Source organism: Anomaloglossus baeobatrachus, chromosome 4 (genome assembly GCF_048569485.1).
Source record: "Anomaloglossus baeobatrachus isolate aAnoBae1 chromosome 4, aAnoBae1.hap1, whole genome shotgun sequence".
Taxonomy (NCBI): domain Eukaryota; kingdom Metazoa; phylum Chordata; class Amphibia; order Anura; family Aromobatidae; genus Anomaloglossus; species Anomaloglossus baeobatrachus.
Genome location: NC_134356.1, coordinates 1,687,017 through 1,707,645, shown reverse-complemented (window position 1 = coordinate 1,707,645; position 20,629 = coordinate 1,687,017). Strand labels below are relative to the sequence as shown.

The following is a 20,629-nucleotide window of genomic DNA, read 5'->3' as shown; positions in this document are numbered from 1 at the left end:
TGATCAGGGGCAGCAGTATTGGGGGGCAGGATTGGAGGGGTGAAGCAGGGGAGGGCGAGAGACAGATCAGGGGCAGCAGTATTGGGGGAAGGATTGGAGGGGTGAGGCAGGGGAGGACGAGAGACAGATCAGGGGCAGCAGTATTGGGGGAAGGATTGGAGGGGTGAGGCAGGGGAGGGCGAGAGACAGATCAGGGGCAGCAGTATTGGGGGGCAGGATTGGAGGCGTGAGGCAGGGGAGGGCGTGAGAGATCAGGGGCAGCAGTATTGGGGGGCAGGATTGGAGGGGTGAGGCAGGGGAGGGCGAGAGACAGATCAGGGGCAGCAGTATTGGGGGGCAGGATTGGAAAGGTGAGGCAGGAGAGGGCGAGAGACAGATCAGGGGCAGCAGTATTGGGGGGCAGGATTGCAGGGGTGAGGCAGGGGAGGGCAAGAGACAGATCAGGGGCAGCAGTATTGGGGGGCAGGATTGGAAAGGTGAGGCACAAGAGGGCGAGAGACAGATCATGGGCAGCAGTATTGGGGGGCAGCATTGGAGGAGTGAGGCAGGGGAGGGCGAGAGAGATCAGGGGCAGCAGTATTGGGGGGCAGGATTGGAGGAGTGAGGCAGGGGAGGGCGAGAGACAGATCAGGGGCAACAGTATTGGGGGGCAGCATTGGAGGGGTGAGGCAGGGGAGGGCGAGAGAAAGATCAGGGGCAGCAGTATTGGGGGGGTGAGGCAGGGGAGGGCGAGAGACAGATCAGGGGCAGCAGTATTGGGGGGCAGGATTGGAAAGGTGAGGCACAAGAGGGCGAGAGACAGATCATGGGCAGCAGTATTGGGGGGCAGGATTGGAGGGGTGAGGCAGATCAGGGACAGCAGTATTGGGGGCCAGGATTGGAGGCGTGAGGCAGGGGAGGGCGTGAGAGATCAGGGGCAGCAGTATTGGGGGGCGGGATTGGAGGAGTGAGGCAGGAGAGGGCGAGAGACAGATCAGGGGCAGCAGTATTGGGGGGCTGGATTGGAGGGGTGAGGCAGGGGAGGGAGAGACAGATCAGGGGCAGCAGTATTTGGGGGCAGGATTGGAGGAGTGAGGCAGGGGAGGGCGAGAGACAGATCAGGGGCAGCAGTATTGGGGGGCAGGATTGGAGGGGTGAGGCAGGGGAGGGCGAGAGACAGATCAGGGACAGCAGTATTGGGGGGCAGGATTGGAGGACTGAGGCAGGGGAGGGCGAGAGACAGATCAGGGGCAGCAGTATTGGGGGGCAGGATTGGAGGGGTGAGGCAGGGGAGGGCGAGAGACAGATCAGGGGCAGCAGTATTGGGGGGCAGCATTGGCGGAGTGAGGCAGGAGAGGGCGAGAGACAGATCAGGGGCAGCAGTATTGGGGGGCAGGATTGGAGGGGTGAGGAAGGGGAGGGCGAGAGACAGATCAGGAGCAGCAGTATTGGGGGGCAGGATTGGAGGGGTGAGGCAGGGGAGGGCGAGAGACAGATCAGGGGCAGCAGTATTGGGGGGCAGGATTGGAGGGGTGAGGCAGGGGAGGGCAAGAGACAGATCAGGGGCAGCAGTATTGGGGGGCAGGATTGGAGGAGTGAGGCAGGGGAGGGCGAGAGACAGATCAGGGGCAGCAGTATTGGGGGGCAGCATTGGCGGAGTGAGGCAGGAGAGGGCGAGAGACAGATCAGGGGCAGCAGTATTGGGGTGCAGGATTGGAGGGGTGAGGCAGGGGAGGGCGAGAGACAGATCAGGGGCAGCAGTATTGGGGGGCAGGATTGGAGAAGTGAGGCAGGGGAGGGCGAGAGACAGATCAGGGGCAGCAGTATTGGGGGGCAGGATTGGAGGAGTGAGGCAGGGGAGGGCGAGAGACAGATCAGGGGCAGCAGTATTGGGGGGCAGGATTGGAGGAGTGAGGCAGGGGAGGGCGAGAGACAGATCAGGGGCAGCAGTATTGGGGGGCAGGATTGGAGGAGTGAGGCAGGGGAGGGCGAGAAACAGATCAGAGCAGCAGTATTGGGGGGCAGCATTGGAGGGGTGAGGCAGGGGAGGGCGAGAGACAGATCAGGGGCAGCAGTATTGGGGGGATGGATTGGAGGACTGAGGCAGGGGAGGGCGAGAGACAGATCAGGGGCAGCAGTATTGGGGGGCAGGATTGGAGGGGTGAAGCAGGGGAGGGCGAGAGACAGATCAGGGCCAGCAGTATTGGGGGGCAGCATTGGAGGGGTGAGGCAGGGGAGGGCGAGAGACAGATCAGGGGCAGCAGTATTGGGGGGCAGGATTGGAGGAGTGAGGCAGGGGAGGGAGAGACAGATCAGGGGCAGCAGTATTGGGGGGCAGGATTGGAGGAGTGAGGCAGGGGAGGGAGAGACAGATCAGGGGCAGCAGTATTGGGGGGATGGATTGGAGGAGTGAGGCAGGGGAGGGCGAGAGAGATCAGGGGCAGCAGTATTGGGGGGCAGGATTGGAGGAGTGAGGCAGGGGAGGGCGAGAAACAGATCAGGGGCAGCAGTATTGGGGGGCAGCATTGGAGGGGTGAGGCAGGGGAGGGCGAGACACAGATCAGGGGCAGCAGTATTGGGGGGCAGGATTGGAGGACTGAGGCAGGGGAGGGCGAGAGACAGATCAGGGGCAGCAGTATTGGGGGGCAGGATTGGAGGAGTGAGGCAGGGGAGGGCGAGAGACAGATCAGAGGCAGCAGTATTGGGGGGCAGGATTGGAGGAGTGAGGCAGGGGAGGACGAGAGACAGATCAGGGGCAGCAGTATTGGGGGCAGGATTGGAGGGGTGAGGCAGGGGAGGGCGAGAGACAGATCAGGGGCAGCAGTATTGGGGAGCAGGATTGGAGGAGTGAGGCAGGGGAGGGCGAGAGACAGATGAGGGGCAGCAGTATTGGGGGGCAGGATTGGAGGGTTGAGGCAGGGGAGGGCGAGAGACTGATCAGGGGCAGCAGTATTGGGGGGCAGGATTGGAGGGGTGAAGCAGGGGAGGGCGAGAGACAGATCAGGGGCAGCAGTATTGGGGGAAGGATTGGAGGGGTGAGGCAGGGGAGGACGAGAGACAGATCAGGGGCAGCAGTATTGGGGGAAGGATTGGAGGGGTGAGGCAGGGGAGGGCGAGAGACAGATCAGGGGCAGCAGTATTGGGGGGCAGGATTGGAGGCGTGAGGCAGGGGAGGGCGTGAGAGATCAGGGGCAGCAGTATTGGGGGGCAGGATTGGAGGGGTGAGGCAGGGGAGGGCGAGAGACAGATCAGGGGCAGCAGTATTGGGGGGCAGGATTGGAAAGGTGAGGCAGGAGAGGGCGAGAGACAGATCAGGGGCAGCAGTATTGGGTGGCAGGATTGGAAAGGTGAGGCAGGAGAGGGCGAGAGACAGATCAGGGGCAGCAGTATTGGGGGGCAGGATTGGAGGGGTGAGGCAGGAGAGGGCGAGAGACAGATCAGGGGCAGCAGTATTGGGGGGCAGGATTGCAGGGGTGAGGCAGGGGAGGGCAAGAGACAGATCAGGGGCAGCAGTACTGGGGGGCAGGATTGGAGGGGTGAAGCAGGGGAGGGCGAGAGACAGATCAGGGGCAGCAGTATTGGGGGAAGGATTGGAGGGGTGAGGCAGGGGAGGACGAGAGACAGATCAGGGGCAGCAGTATTGGGGGAAGGATTGGAGGGGTGAGGCAGGGGAGGGCGAGAGACAGATCAGGGGCAGCAGTATTGGGGGGCAGGATTGGAGGCGTGAGGCAGGGGAGGGCGTGAGAGATCAGGGGCAGCAGTATTGGGGGGCAGGATTGGAGGGGTGAGGCAGGGGAGGGCGAGAGACAGATCAGGGGCAGCAGTATTGGGGGGCAGGATTGGAAAGGTGAGGCAGGAGAGGGCGAGAGACAGATCAGGGGCAGCAGTATTGGGTGGCAGGATTGGAAAGGTGAGGCAGGAGAGGGCGAGAGACAGATCAGGGGCAGCAGTATTGGGGGGCAGGATTGGAGGGGTGAGGCAGGAGAGGGCGAGAGACAGATCAGGGGCAGCAGTATTGGGGGGCAGGATTGCAGGGGTGAGGCAGGGGAGGGCAAGAGACAGTTCAGGGGCAGCAGTACTGGGGGGCAGGATTGGAGGGGTGAGGCAGGGGAGGGAGAGACAGATCAGGGGCAGCAGTATTGGGGGGCAGGATTGGAGGGGTGAGGCAGGGGAGGGCGAGACAGATCAGGGGCAGCAGTATTGGGGGGCAGCATTGGAGGGGTGAGGCAGGGGAGGGAGAGACAGATCAGGGGCAGCAGTATTGGGGGGCAGCATTGGAGGGGTGAGGCAGGGGAGGGCCAGAGACAGATCAGGGGCAGCAGTATTGGGGGGCAGGATTGGAGGAGTGAGGCAGGGGAGGGCGAGAGAGATCAGGGGCAGCAGTATTGGGGGCAGGATTGGAGGAGTGAGGCAGGGGAGGGCGAGAGACAGATCAGGGGCAGCAGTATTGGGGGGCAGGATTGGAGGAGTGAGGCAGGGGAGGGTGAGAGACAGATCAGGGACAGCAGTATTGGGGGGCAGGATTGGAGGGGTGAGGCAGGGGAGGGCAAGAGACAGATCAGGGGCAGCAGTATTGGGGGGCAGGATTGGAGGAGTGAGGCAGGGGAGGGCGAGAGACAGATCAGGGGCAGCAGTATTGGGGGGCAGCATTGGCGGAGTGAGGCAGGAGAGGGCGAGAGACAGATCAGGGGCAGCAGTATTGGGGGGCAGGATTGGAGGGGTGAGGCAGGGGAAGGCGAGAGACAGATCAGGGGCAGCAGTATTGGGGGGCAGGATTGGAGGGGTGAGGCAGGGGAGGGCGAGAGACAGATCAGGGGCAGCAGTATTGGGGGCAGGATTGGAGAAGTGAGGCAGGGGAGGGCGAGAGACAGATCAGGGGCAGCAGTATTGGGGGGCAGGATTGGAGGAGTGAGGCAGGGGAGGGCGAGAGACAGATCAGGGGCAGCAGTATTGGGGGGCAGGATTGGAGGAGTGAGGCAGGGGAGGGCGAGAAACAGATCAGGGGCAGCAGTATTGGGGGGCAGGATTGGAGGAGTGAGGCAGGGGAGGGCGAGAGACAGATCAGGGGCAGCAGTATTGGGGGGCAGGATTGGAGGAGTGAGGCAGGGGAGGGCGAGAGACAGATGAGGGGCAGCAGTATTGGGGGGCAGGATTGGAGGAGTGAGGCAGGGGAGGGCGAGACACAGATCAGGGGCAGCAGTATTGGGGGGCAGGATTGGAGGAGTGAGGCAGGGGAGAGCGAGAGACAGATCAGGGGCAGCAGTATTGGGGGCAGGATTGGAGGGGTGAGGCAGGGGAGGGCGAGAGACAGATCAGGGGCAGCAGTATTGGGGGGCAGGATTGGAGGGGTGAGGCAGGGGAGGGCGAGAGACAGATCAGGGGCAGCAGTATTGGGGGTAGGATTGGAGGGGTGAGGCAGGGGAGGGCGAGAGACAGATCAGGGGCAGGAGTATTGGGGGGCAGGATTGGAGGGGTGAGGCAGGGGAGGGAGAGACAGATCAGGGGCAGCAGTATTGGGGGGCGGGATTGGAGGAGTGAGGCAGGGGAGGGAGAGACAGATCAGGGGCAGCAGTATTGGGGGGCAGGATTGGAGGGGTGAGGCAGGGGAGGGCGAGAGAGATCAGGGGCAGCAGTATTGGGGGGCAGGATTGGAGGAGTGAGGCAGGGGAGGGCGAGAGACAGATCAGGGACAGCAGTATTGGGGGGCAGGATTGGAGGAGTGAGGCAGGGGAGGGCGAGAGACAGATCAGGGGCAGCAGTATTGGGGGCAGGATTGGAGGGGTGAGGCAGGGGAGGGCGAGAGACAGATCAGGGGCAGCAGTATTGGGGGGCAGGATTGGAGGGGTGAGGCAGGGGAGGGCCAGAGACAGATCAGGGGCAGCAGTATTGGGGGGCAGGATTGGAGGGGTGAGGCAGGGGAGGGCGAGAGACAGATCAGGGGCAGCAGTATTGGGGGGCAGGATTGGAGGGGAGAAAGCAGGATGGGACATATGGGGTGAAACAAAAAGAGGTGGAGAGAGCAGGACCTGGGCAGTAGGATTAGGGGAAGCACAATAAGGGGTGGTATATTGGATGCAGGGTGCAGGTTTGGGGGCAGGATTTGAGGGAATGAAAACAGGACTGGGAGGGAAGTAAAGGAGGGAGGGCAAGCAGGATTGGGGATAGAATGATTAGGGGTAGCAGGATCAGATGCGGTATATTGGGAGAGGCGAGCAGGATCGGGGGCAGCAAGCACGACAAGGTATATTGGGGGCAGCGAGCACGACAAGGTATATTGGGGGCAGCGAGCACGACAAGGTATATTGGGGGCAGCGAGCACCACAAGGTATATTGGGGGCAGCGAGCACGACAAGGTATATTGGGGGCAGCGAGCACGACAAGGTATATTGGGGGCAGCGAGCACCACAAGGTATATTGGGGGCAGCGAGCACGACAAGGTATATTGGGGGCAGCGAGCACGACAAGGTATATTGGGGGCAGCGAGCACGACAAGGTATATTGGGGGCAGCGAGCACGACAAGGTATATTGGGGGCAGCGAGCACGACTGGGGGAAGCAAGCAGAATTAGGGCAATAGAATAAGGTTCGGTGAGTAGGATTAGAGGGGGCAGGATTTGGGCAGCAGGAGCAGGGGAAATATATTGGGGGCAGCAAGCACAATCTGGGGACAGCAGAATGAGGGGCAGCGAGCAGGATTGGGGATGGCGAGCAGGAATAGGGGCAGCGAGCAGGATTGGGGATGGCGAGCAGGAATAGGGGCAGCGAGCAGGACTGGGGATGGCGAGCAGGAATAGGGGCAGCGAGCAGGAATAGGGGCAGCGAGCAGGAATAGGGGCAGCGAGCAGGACTGGGAATAGCGAGCAGGAATAGGGGCAGCGAGCAGGACTGGGGATGGCGAGCAGGAATAGGGGCAGCGAGCAGGAATAGGGGCAGCGAGCAGGACTAGGGGCAGCGAGCAGGATTGGGGATGGCGAGCAGGAATAGGGGCAGCGAGCAGGACTGGGGATGGCGAGCAGGAATAGGGGCAGCGAGCAGGACTGGGGATGGCGAGCAGGAATAGGGGCAGCGAGCAGGACTGGGGATGGCGAGCAGGAATAGGGGCAGCGAGCAGGAATAGGGGCAGCGAGCAGGAATAGGGGCAGCGAGAAGCTCTGGGGCTGGAGAGCAGGAATAGGGGCAGCGAGCAGGACTAGGGATGGCGAGCAGGAATAGGGGCAGCGAGCAGAACTGGGGATGGCGAGCAGGAATAGGGGCAGCGAGCAGGACTGGGGATGGCGAGCAGGAATAGGGGCAGCGAGAAGCTCTGGGGATGGCGAGCAGGAATAGGGGCAGCGAGCAGGACTGGGGATGGCGAGCAGGAATAGGGGCAGCGAGCAGGACTGGGGATGGCGAGCAGGAATAGGGGCAGCGAGCAGGACTGGGGATGGCGAGCAGGAATAGGGGTAGCGAGCAGGACTGGGGATGGCGAGCAGGAATAGGGGCAGCGAGCAGAACTGGGGATGGCGAGCAGGAATAGGGGCAGCGAGCAGGACTGGGGATGGCGAGCAGGAATAGGGGCAGCGAGAAGCTCTGGGGATGGCGAGCAGGAATAGGGGCAGCGAGCAGGACTGGGGATGGCGAGCAGGAATAGGGGCAGCGAGCAGGACTGGGGATGGCGAGCAGGAATAGGGGCAGCGAGCAGGACTGGGGATGGCGAGCAGGAATAGGGGCAGCGAGCAGGACTGGGGATGGCGAGCAGGAATAGGGGCAGCGAGCAGGACTGGGGATGGCGAGCAGGATTAGGGGCAGCGAGCAGGACTGGGGATGGCGAGCAGGAATAGGGGCAGCGAGCAGGACTGGGGATGGCGAGCAGGATTAGGGGCAGCGAGCAGGACTGGGGATGGCGAGCAGGATTAGGGGCAGCGAGCAGGACTGGGGATGGCGAGCAGGAATAGGGGCAGCGAGCAGGACGGGATGGCGAGCAGGAATAGGGGTAGCGAGCAGGACTGGGGATGGCGAGCAGGAATAGGGGTAGCGAGCAGGAATAGGGGCAGCGAGCAGAACTGGGGATGGGGAGCAGGAATAGGGGCAGCGAGCAGGACTGGGGATGGCGAGCAGGAATAGGGGCAGCGAGCAGGACTGGGGATGGCGAGCAGGAATAGGGGCAGCGAGCAGGACTGGGGATGGCGAGCAGGAATAGGGGCAGCGAGCAGGACTGGGGATGGCGAGCAGGAATAGGGGCAGCGAGCAGGAATCGGGGCAGTAGAATGAGGGTTGAGTAGGATGAAGGCATGGCATAGCTGTCATATGATAATCGCTAAATACCACCTGTGACAGACGGCGGATCAGCGCACACATCAGTCCGGGTCAGGGCTCCGAGCCGCACGCATCAAGGCCATGTATTTACCCCTAGACTGAGGCAAGGAGCAGAAATGTGTGATAAAGCTTAGAATCAGCGCACTGGACGTGGGCACCGCGCCACGGACGGCCCCAGGCGTTCGCCTCCTGGATTCTCAGTGGCATTTTTATTGTGTTGTTTTTACCATTTGCCCTTACCAACCATTCCAATAATGTGGCAAGTGCCAGGCATGAATGGAACCAATCGGCTATGCCTGTGTGGCCCCCTGCTGGTGGGTGACCGGTGTCCTCACGGGTTCACACATGGGTCCTGCGCCCTTTGTACTTGCCGTGAATGTTTGCTTTCCTGGATGATTATTATTCCTGGTGCATCATGACAAGACATGCATGAAATGCCTCCCTGGGGCGGCTCCTGGGTGCAGGGTCTGAGGGCTGGGGCTCCTGGGGGCAGGCTGCCAGGGGCGGGTCTCTGGGGCTGCTCCTGGGTGCAGGGTCTCCCTGGGGTGGCTCTTGGGTGCAGAGTCTCTCAGTGTGTCTGTGTGGGGCCGCTCGTGGGTGCAGGGTCTCTCAGTGTGTCTGTGTGGGGCTGCTCGTGGGTGCAGGGTCTCTCAGTGTGTCTGTGTGGGGCTGCTCGTGGGTGCAGGGTCTCTCAGTGTGTCTGTGTGGGGCCGCTCGTGGGTGCAGGGTCTCTCAGTGTGTCTGTGTGGGGCCGCTCGTGGGTGCAGGGTCTCTCAGTGTGTCTGTGTGGGGCCGCTCGTGGGTGCAGGGTCTCAGTGTGTCTGTGTGGGACCGCTCTTGTGTGCAGGGTCTCAGTGTGTCTGTGTGGGGCCGCTCGTGGGTGCAGGGTCTCAGTGTGTCTGTGTGGGGCCGCTCGTGGGTGCAGGGTCTCTCAGTGTGTCTGTGTGGGGCTGCTCGTGGGTGCAGGGTCTCTCAGTGTGTCTGTGTGGGGCCGCTCGTGGGTGCAGGGTCTCTCAGTGTGTCTGTGTGGGGCTGCTCGTGGGTGCAGGGTCTCTCAGTGTGTCTGTATGGGGCCGCTCGTGGGTGCAGGGTCTCTCAGTGTGTCTGTGTGGGGCCGCTCGTGGGTGCAGGGTCTCAGTGTGTCTGTGTGGGGCCGCTCTTGGGTGCAGGGTCTCTCAGTGTGTCTGTGTGGGGCCGCTCGTGGGTGCAGGGTCTCTCAGTGTGTCTGTGTGGGGCCGCTCGTGGGTGCAGGGTCTCTCAGTGTGTCTGTGTGGGGCCGCTCTTGGGTGCAGGGTCTCTCAGTGTGTCTGTGTGGGGCCGCTCGTGGGTGCAGGGTCTCAGTGTGTCTGTGTGGGGCCGCTCGTGGGTGCAGAGTCTCTCAGTGTGTCTGTGTGGGGCCGCTCGTGGGTGCAGGGTCTCAGTGTGTCTGTGTGGGGCCGCTCGTGGGTGCAGGGTCTCAGTGTGTCTGTGTGGGGCCGCTCGTGGGTGCAGGGTCTCTCAGTGTGTCTGTGTGGAGCCGCTCGTGGGTGCAGGGTCTCTCAGTGTGTCTGTGTGGAGCCGCTCGTGGGTGCAGGGTCTCAGTGTGTCTGTGTGGGACCGCTCTTGTGTGCAGGGTCTCAGTGTGTCTGTGTGGGGCCGCTCGTGGGTGCAGGGTCTCTCAGTGTGTCTGTGTGGGGCCGCTCGTGGGTGCAGGGTCTCTCAGTGTGTCTGTGTGGGACCGCTCTTGTGTGCAGGGTCTCAGTGTGTCTGTGTGGGACCGCTCTTGTGTGCAGGGTCTCAGTGTGTCTGTGTGGGGCCGCTCGTGGGTGCAGGGTCTCTCAGTGTGTCTGTGTGGGGCCGCTCGTGGGTGCAGGGTCTCAGTGTGTCTGTGTGGAGCCGCTCGTGGGTGCAGGGTCTCAGTGTGTCTGTGTGGGGCCGCTCGTGGGTGCAGGGTCTCAGTGTGTCTGTGTGGGGCCGCTCTTGGGTGCAAGGTCTCAGTGTGTCTGTGTGGGGCCGCTCGTGTGTGCAGGGTCTCAGTGTGTCTGTGTGGGGCCGCTCGTGGGTGCAGGGTCTCAGTGTGTCTGTGTGGGGCCGCTCGTGGGTGCAGGGTCTCAGTGTGTCTGTGTGGGGCCGCTCGTGGGTGCAGGGTCTCAGTGTGTCTGTGTGGGGCCGCTCGTGGGTGCAGGGTCTCAGTGTGTCTGTGTGGGGCCGCTCTTGGGTGCAAGGTCTCTTTGTGTCTGTGTGGGGCCGCTCTTGGGTGCATGGTCTCAGTGTGTCTGTGTGGGGCCGCTCTTGGGTGCAAGGTCTCAGTGTGTCTGTGTGGGGCTGCTCGTGGGTGCAGGGTCACAGTGTGTCTGTGTGGGGCCGCTCTTGGGTGCAGGGTCTCTCAGTGTGTCTGTGTGGGGCCGCTCGTGGGTGCAGGGTCTCTCAGTGTGTCTGTGTGGAGCCGCTCTTGGGTGCAGGGTCTCTCAGTGTGTCTGTGTGGGGCCGCTCGTGGGTGCAGGGTCTCTCAGTGTGTGTGTGTGGGGCCGCTCGTGGGTGCAGGGTCTCAGTGTGTCTGTGTGGGGCCGCTCGTGGGTGCAGGGTCTCTCAGTGTGTGTGTGTGGGGCCGCTCTTGGGTGCAGGGTCTCTCAGTGTGTCTGTGTGGGGCCGCTCGTGGGTGCAGGGTCTCTCAGTGTGTCTGTGTGGGGCCGCTCGTGGGTGCAGGGTCTCAGTGTGTCTGTGTGGGGCCGCTCGTGGGTGCAGGGTCTCAGTGTGTCTGTGTGGGGCCGCTCTTGGGTGCAAGGTCTCAGTGTGTCTGTGTGGGGCTGCTCGTGGGTGCAGGGTCTCTCAGTGTGTCTGTGTGGGGCCGCTCGTGGGTGCAGGGTCTCAGTGTGTCTGTGTGGGGCCGCTCGTGGGTGCAGGGTCTCAGTGTGTCTGTGTGGGGCCGCTCTTGGGTGCAAGGTCTCAGTGTGTCTGTGTGGGGCCGCTCGTGGGTGCAGGGTCTCAGTGTGTCTGTGTTCATAGCATCTTTTTCTGGTAAATCCCGTGTTGTGAATTGATGGTGACCGGACTCAGACTGTAGCGATTTTCCCTTTTTCAGTGAGTTTTGGGCTCTCACATGCCTCTCCCATCATGTCACTAATAGTCTGAATGTAGCAGAGCTGGTGGGGGTGAGAACGGCGCCATGATGTGCAGTATTCACAGGCCTTATATTAATATTAGAGACCCAACCAGTTACCTCCTGGATGTGTCCTGGAGACACTAGAGACCACTGCCCATATCATTACCCTCATATACGTGGACCTGACCCCACCGGTCACCTCTAGGATGTGTCCTGGAGACACTAGAGACCACTGTCCATATCATTACCCTCATATACGTGGTCCTGACCCCACCGGTCACCTCCTGGATGCGTCCTGGAGACACTAGAGACCCATGCCCATATCATTACCCTCATATACGTGGTCCTGACCCCACCAGTCACCTCTAGGATGCGTCCTGGAGACACTAAAGACCACTGCCCATATCATTACCCTCATATACGTGGTCCTGACCCCACCGGTCACCTCTAGGATGTGTCCTGGAGACACTAGAGACCACTGCCCATATCATTACCCTCATATACGTGGTCCTGACCCCACCGGTCACCTCCTGGATGCGTCCTGGAGACACTAGAGACCCATGCCCATATCATTACCCTCATATACGTGGTCCTGACCCCACCAGTCACCTCTAGGATGCGTCCTGGAGACACTGAAGACCACTGCCCATATCATTACCCTCATATACGTGGTCCTGACCCCACCGGTCACCTCCTGGATGCGCCCTGGAGACACTAAAGACCACTGCCCATATCATTACCCTCATATACGTGGTCCTGACCCCACCGGTCACCTCTACGATGTGTCCTGGAGACACTGAAGACCACTGCCCATATCATTACCCTCATATACATGGTCCTGACCCCACCGGTCACCTCTAGGATGTGTCCTGGAGACACTAGAGACGACTGCAGATATCGTGACCCTCATATATGTGGTCCTGACCCCACCGGTCACCTCTAGGATGTGTCCTGGAGACACTGAAGACCACTGCCCATATCATTACCCTCATATACGTGGTCCTGACCCCACCGGTCACCTCTAGGATGTGTCCTGGAGACACTAGAGACCACTGCCCATATCATTACCCTCATATACGTGGTCCTGACCCCGCCAGTCACCTCTAGGATGTGTCCTGGAGACACTAGAGACCACTGCCGATATCATTACCCTCATATACGTGGTCCTGACCCCACCGGTCACCTCTAGGATGTGTCCTGGAGACACTAGAGACCACTGCCGATATCATTACCCTCATATACGTGGTCCTGACCCCGCCAGTCACCTCTAGGATGTGTCCTGGAGACACTAGAGACCACTGCCCATATCATTACCCTCATATACGTGGTCCTGACCCCGCCAGTCACCTCTAGGATGTGTCCTGGAGACACTAGAGACCACTGCCGATATCGTGACCCATATATCCATGGTCCTGAGCTGTAAACTCTATATACAGGAACCCCATTCAGCCCCGAGCCATATACTCTATATATAGGCACCCCGTCCAGCCCCGAGCCGTATACTCAATATATAGGCACCCCGTCCAGCCCTGAGCCGTATACTCAATATACAGGCACCCCGTCCAGCCCTGAGCCGTATACTCTATATATAGGCACCCCGTCCAGCCCTGAGCCGTATTCTCTATATATAGGCACCCCGTCCAGCCCCGAGACGTATACTCTATATAGAGGCACCCCGTCCAGCCCAGAGCCGTATACTCTATATACAGGCACCCCGTCCAGCCCAGAGCCGTATACTCTATATACAGGCATCCCGTCCAGCCCCGAGCCGTATACTCTATATATAGGCATCCCGTCCAGCCCAGAGCCGTATATTCTATATACAGGCACCCCGTCCAGCCCAGAGCCGTATACTCTATATACAGGAACCCCCGTCCAGCCCAGAGCTGTATACTCTATATATAGGCACCCCGTCCAGCCCCGAGCCGTATACTCTATATACAGGCACCCCGTCCAGCCCCGAGCCGTATACTCTATATACAGGCACCCCGTCCAGCCCTGAGCCGTATACTCTATATACAGGCATCCCGTCCAGCCCCGAGCCGTATACTCTATATACAGGCACCCCGTCCAGCCCCGAGCCGTATACTCTATATATAGGCACCCCGTCCAGCCCCGAGCCGTATACTCTATATATAGGCACCCCGTCCAGCCCCGAGCCGTATACTCTATATATAGGCACCCCGTCCAGCCCCGAGACGTATACTCTATATAGAGGCACCCCGTCCAGCCCAGAGCCGAATACTCTATATACAGGCACCCCGTCCAGCCCAGAGCCGTATACTCTATATACAGGCACCCCGTCCAGCCCCGAGCCGTATACTCTATATACAGGCACCCCGTCCAGCTCAGAGCCGTATACTCTATATACAGGCACCCCGTCCAGCCCAGAGCCGTATACTCTATATACAGGCACCCCGTTCAGCCCCGAGCCGTATACTTTATATACAGGCACCCCGTTCAGCCCTGAGCCGTATTTTCTATATACAGGCACCCCGTCCAGCCCCGAGCCGTATTCTCTATATATAGGCACCCCGTCCAGCCCCGAGCCGTATACTCTATATATAGGCACCCCGTCCAGCCCTGAGCCGTATACTCTATATATAGGCACTCCGTCCAGCCCAGAACCGTATACTCTATATAGAGGCACCCCGTCCAGCCCCGAGACGTATACTCTATATAGAGGCACCCCGTCCAGCCCAGAGCCGTATACTCTATATACAGGCATCCCGTCCAGCCCCGAGCCGTATACTCTATATACAGGCATCCCGTCCAGCCCTGAGCCGTATACTCTATATATAGGCATCCCGTCCAGCCCAGAGCCGTATACTCTATATATAGGCACCCCGTCCAGCCCAGAGCCGTATACTCTATATACAGGCACCCCGTCCAGCCCAGAGCCGTATACTCTATATATAGGCACCCCGTCCAGCCCCGAGACGTATACTCTATATATAGGCACCCCGTCCAGCCCCGAGACGTATACTCTATATAGAGGCACCCCGTCCAGCCCAGAGCCGTATACTCTATATAGAGGCATCCCGTCCAGCCCAGAGCCGTATACTCTATATACAGGCATCCCGTCCAGCCCCGAGCCGTATACTCTATATACAGGCATCCCGTCCAGCCCCGAGCCGTATACTCTATATATAGGCATCCCGTCCAGCCCAGAGCCGTATATTCTATATACAGGCACCCCGTCCAGCCCAGAGCCGTATACTCTATATACAGGAACCCCCGTCCAGCCCAGAGCTGTATACTCTATATATAGGCACCCCGTCCAGCCCCGAGCCGTATACTCTATATACAGGCACCCCGTCCAGCCCCGAGCCGTATACTCTATATACAGGCACCCCGTCCAGCCCCGAGCCGTATACTCTATATACAGGCATCCCGTCCAGCCCCGAGCCGTATACTCTATATACAGGCACCCCGTCCAGCCCCGAGCCGTATACTCTATATATAGGCACCCCGTCCAGCCCTGAGCCGTATACTCTATATATAGGCACCCCGTCCAGCCCTGAGCCGTATACTCTATATATAGGCACCCCGTCCAGCCCTGAGCCGTATACTCTATATATAGGCACTCCGTCCAGCCCCGAGATGTATACTCTATATAGAGGCACCCCGTCCAGCCCAGAGCTGTATACTCTATATATAGGCACCCCGTCCAGCCCAGAGCCGTATACTCTATATACAGGCACCCCGTCCAGCCCAGAGCCGTATACTCTATATATAGGCACCCCGTCCAGCCCCGAGACGTATACTCTATATATAGGCACCCCGTCCAGCCCCGAGACGTATACTCTATATAGAGGCACCCCGTCCAGCCCAGAGCCGTATACTCTATATACAGGCATCCCGTCCAGCCCCGAGCCGTATACTCTATATACAGGCATCCCGTCCAGCCCCGAGCCGTATACTCTATATATAGGCATCCCGTCCAGCCCAGAGCCGTATATTCTATATACAGGCACCCCGTCCAGCCCAGAGCCGTATACTCTATATACAGGAACCCCCGACCAGCCCAGAGCTGTATACTCTATATATAGGCACCCCGTCCAGCCCCGAGCCGTATACTCTATATACAGGCACCCCGTCCAGCCCCGAGCCGTATACTCTATATATAGGCACCCCGTCCAGCCCTGAGCCGTATACTCTATATATAGGCACCCCGTCCAGCCCTGAGCCGTATACTCTATATATAGGCACCCCGTCCAGCCCTGAGCCGTATACTCTATATATAGGCACTCCGTCCAGCCCCGAGATGTATACTCTATATAGAGGCACCCCGTCCAGCCCAGAGCTGTATACTCTATATACAGGCACCCCGTCCAGCCCAGAGCCGTATACTCTATATATAGGCACCCCGTCCAGCCCTGAGCCGTATACTCTATATACAGGCATCCCGTCCAGCCCAGAGTCGTATACTCTATATATAGGCACCCCGTCCAGCCCAGAGCCGTATACTCTATATATAGGCACCCCGTCCAGCCCAGAGCCGTATACTCTATATACAGGCATCCCGTCCAGCCCTGAGCCGTATACTCTATATATAGGCACCCCGTCCAGCCCTGAGCCGTATACTCTATATACAGGCACCCCGTCCAGCCCTGAGCCGTATACTCTATATACAGGCACCCCGTCCAGCCCAGAGCCGTATACTCTATATATAGGCACCCCGTCCAGCCCAGAGCCGTATACTCTATATACAGGCACCCCGTCGAGCCCTGAGCCGTATACTCTATATACAGGCACCCCGTCCAGCCCCGAGCCGTATACTCTATATACAGGCACCCCGTCCAGCCCCGAGCCGTATACTCTATATACAGGCACCCTGACCAGCCCAGCCAGTTAGGGCATGTGGGAACACTTACTTTCTATCATGCCCGGTCAGTAACACTGGCGAGCATTTGGAGTGCCACATACTTAAGTCTGAATATAAAAACACACCCGGGCTTTAGAGGAAAAGCTCTGAAACAGGAGATAATAAGTTTATAAAAATAAGTCAGAAAACTCACCGTCAGCTGCCACAACGCCCGGGCGTAGTCACAACCCTCGCCCGTAGTCACAACCCTCGCCCGTCCTGTAACCACCAAAGATAGAGAAAATGTCACAACAGGAGAAGGTAGAACAGTAACCAAGGAATTTATGACCCATCCTGCGTAAGAGCCGGGACACCACCCGGGCATAGAGTGCACGTAACTCACACCTAGAGCGCGCACTCCAGAAGCCACCAGTAGAGGGCGCAGCACTGACAGCGGACCAGGGGACCAGGGGACCAGGACCTCAGCACATCACCTTGTAATCCTACAGATTTCACACTCTGCAGCGCCAAACGGTCCGTCCCCACTCCGGGGCGCCAGAGGCCCCGTCCGCAGTGACCGACGCCTCCATCCCCTCACCGGGGCGCCAGAGGCCCCGTCCGCAGTAAGACGCCCCCGTCCGCTCTCCGCGGTGCCAGAGGCCCCGTCTGCAGTGACCGACGCCTCTATCCCCTCACCGGGGCGCCAGAGGCCCCGTCCGCAGTAACAGACGCCCCAGTCCGCTCTCCGCGGTGCCAGAGGCCCCGTCCGCAGTGACCGACGCCTCCATCCCCTCACCGGGGCACCAGAGGCCCCGTCCGCAGTGACCGACGCCTCAGTCCCCTCACCGGGGCGCCAGAGGCACCCTCCGCAGTGACCGACGCCTCCGTCCCCTCACCGGGGCGCCAGAGGCCCCGTCCGCAGTGATCGACGCCTTCGTCTGCTCTCGCGGCACCAGAGGCACCGTCTGAACTCCACGGCGCCAGAGGCCCCGTCCGCAGTGATCGACGCCTTCGTCTGCTCTCGCGGCACCAGAGGCACCGTCTGCACTCCGCGGCGCCAGAGGCCCCGTCCGCAGTGACAGACGCCTCCGTCCGCTCTCCGGGGCACCAGAGGCCCTGTTTGCAGTGACCGACACCTCCGTCTGCTCTCTCGGCACCAGAGGCACCGTCTGAACTCCGTGGCGCCAGAAGCCCCATTTGCAGTGACCAATGCCTCCGTCTGCTCTCCGTGGCACCAGAGGCCCTGTCCGCAGTAACAGACGCCCCCGTCTACTCTCCGTGGCACCATGGGTACTCGTCCGCAGTCACAGACGCCCCCGTCTACTCTCCGTGGCACCAGAGGCCCTGTCCGCAGTAACAGACGCCCCCGTCTACTCTCCGTGGCACCAGGGGTACTCGTCCGCAGTAACAGACGCCCCCGTCTACTCTCCGTGGCACCAGGGGCACCCGTCCGCACTCTGCGGTGCCAGACGCAGTCTTGGGGTGTTAAGTTGTCATTAATCAAACGATCAGTCCTTACCCCATTTTCATGACTTCATTAATGAAACCAGAAATGCCGTCTTCTTCACGTCTCACACAACGAGGAGCATTATGTGACAATATCTGGTGGTACGAGGCGCCATTCATAACACTGAGGACAGCGGGACCTGCGGGACCTGCGGGAACACACCCCATAGTGACCCGTCCAGGTCCCTCACCTTCTGGTTAGCTTGTGGGACAGTCGCCGTTTGCACTCAGCACCAGATCTGCCCTAAGGATTTCTATAGATAGGATCATTAGGAACAGGTCACATTTGGAGCTTCTTTTTCGGGTCTGTGCCAAAAACAAAAAGCTGTGACTCCAACACTTACCCTGCTGCAAACAAAATCAGAAGCACCCCAGAGAGATGGGAGCAGAAGAAGGTTGCCCAGAGCCCCCCACTGGCAACATTGTCCGGCCCCCTTGAGACTCCGCCCAGGCTCCGCCCCAATTCCGCCTCCACCCCTCAAATGTTCCACAGTTCCACTGCCACGCTCGGAAAAACTTAATACAGACACAAAGTCACACCAAAAGTTATTCCAGAAAATGAAGTATTTCCCTCAGAAATTAATACACCCTCTCCACAACCCACCCTCGACACCGCCCCTTCTCCACAACCCGCCCTCGACACCGCCCCCTCTCCACAACCCGCCCTCGACACCGCCCCCTCCCCACAACCCGCCCTCGACACCGCCCCCTCCCCACAACCCGCCCTCGACACCGCCCCCTCCCCACAACCCGCCCTCGACACCGCCCCCTCCCCACAACCCGCCCTCGACACCGCCCCCTCCCCACAACCCGCCCTCGACACCGCCCCCTCCCCACAACCCGCCCTCGACACCGCCCCCTCCCCACAACCCGCCCTCGACACCGCCCCCTCCCCACAACCCGCCCTCGACACCGCCCCCTCCCCACAACCCGCCCTCGACACCGCCCCCTCCCCACAACCCGCCCTCGACACCGCCCCCTCCCCACAACCCGCCCTCGACACCGCCCCCTCCCCACAACCCGCCCTCGACACCGCCCCCTCCCCACAACCCGCCCTCGACACCGCCCCCTCCCCACAACCCGCCCTCGACACCGCCCCCTCTCCACAACCCGCCCTCGACACCGCCCCCTCTCCACAACCCGCCCTCGACACCGCCCCCTCTCCACAACCCGCCCTCGACACCGCCCCCTCTCCACAACCCGCCCTCGACACCGCCCCCTCTCCACAACCCGCCCTCGACACCGCCCCCTCTCCACAACCCGCCCTCGACACCGCCCCCTCTCCACAACCCGCCCTCGACACCGCCCCCTCTCCACAACCCGCCCTCGACACCGCCCCCTCTCCACAACCCGCCCTCGACACCGCCCCCTCTCCACAACCCGCCCTCGACACCGCCCCCTCTCCACAACCCGCCCTCGACACCGCCCCCTCTCCACAACCCGCCCTCGACACCGCCCCCTCTCCACAACCCGCCCTCGACACCGCCCCCTCTCCACAACCCGCCCTCGACACCGCCCCCTCTCCACAACCCGCCCTCGACACCGCCCCCTCTCCACAACCCGCCCTCGACACCGCCCCCTCTCCACAGCCCCTCTCCACAACGCGCCCTCTCCACCGCCCCTCTCCACAACGCGCCCTCTCCACCGCCCCTCTCCACAACGCGCCCTCTACACCGCCCCTCCCCACAACGCTCCCTCTACACCGCCCCTCCCCACAACGCTCCCTCTACACCGCCCCTCTCCACAACGCACCCTCGACACCGCCCCTCTCCACAACGCACCCTCGACACCGCCCCTCTCCACAACGCACCCTCGACACCGCCCCTCTCCACAACGCACCCTCGACACCGCCCCTCTCCACAACGCACACTCGACACCGCCCCTGTCCACAACGCACCCTCTCCACCGCCCCTCTCCACAACGCACCCTCTCCACCGCCCCTCTCCACAATACACCCTCTACACCGCCCCTCTCCACAATACACCCTCTACACCGCCCCTCTCCACAATACACCCTCTACACCGCCCCTCTCCACAACCCCTCTCCACAATACACCCTCTACACCGCCCCTCTCCACAATACACCCTCTACACCGCCCCTCTCCACAATACACCCTCTACACCGCCCCTCTCCACAATACACCCTCTCCACAACACACCCTCTCCACCGTCCTTCTCCACAACGCACCCTCTCCACCGCCCCTCTCCACCGCCCCTCTCCACCGCCCCTCTCCACCGCCCCTCTCCACAACGCACCCTCTCCACCGCCCCTCTCCACAACACACCCTCTCCACCGCCCCTCTCCACCGCCCCTCTCCACAACACACCCTCGACACCGCCCCTCCCCACAACGCACCCTCGACACCGCCCCTCCCCACAACGCACCCTCGACACCGCCCCTCCCCACAACGCACCCTCGACACCGCCCCTCCCCACAACGCACCCTCGACACCGCCCCTCCCCACAACGCACCCTCGACACCGCCCCTCTCCACAACGCACCCTCGACACCGCCCCTCTCCACAACGCACCCTCGACACCGCCCCTCTCCACAACGCACCCTCTCCACCGCCCCTCTCCACAACGCACCCTCTCCACCGCCCCTCTCCACAACGCACCCTCTCCACCGCCCCTCTCCACAACGCACCCTCTCCACCGCCCCTCTCCACAACGCACCCTCTCCACAATACACCCTCTCCACCGCCCCTCTCCACAATACACCCTCTACACCGCCCCTCTCCACAACACACCCTCTATACCACCCCTCCCCACAACACACCCTCTCCACCGCCCCTCTCCACAACACACCCTCTCCACCGCCCCTCTCCACAACACACCCTCTCCACCGCCCCTCTCCACAACACACCCTCTCCACCGCCCCTCTCCACAACACACCCTCTCCACCGCCCCTCTCCACAACACACCCTCTCCACCGCCCCTCTCCACAACACACCCTCTCCACC

General features: G+C 61.2%; 1 protein-coding gene across 6 annotated transcripts in view; it reads right to left on the bottom strand.

The window, feature by feature from the left end:
- Nucleotides 1-20,629, bottom strand: part of EPS8 (EGFR pathway substrate 8, signaling adaptor) — a 297,407-nt gene that overhangs the window by 234,067 nt on the left and 42,711 nt on the right. For 5 of the 6 annotated variants that reach the window (XM_075343463.1, XM_075343467.1, XM_075343469.1 and 2 more), the window contains exon 2: nucleotides 16,377-16,441. The exons of the other annotated variant lie outside the window; for it this stretch is intronic. The gene's annotated coding sequence lies outside the window, so the exon portion shown is untranslated. The remainder of the gene's footprint in view (nucleotides 1-16,376; nucleotides 16,442-20,629) is intronic. 6 annotated transcript variants of the gene reach the window in all.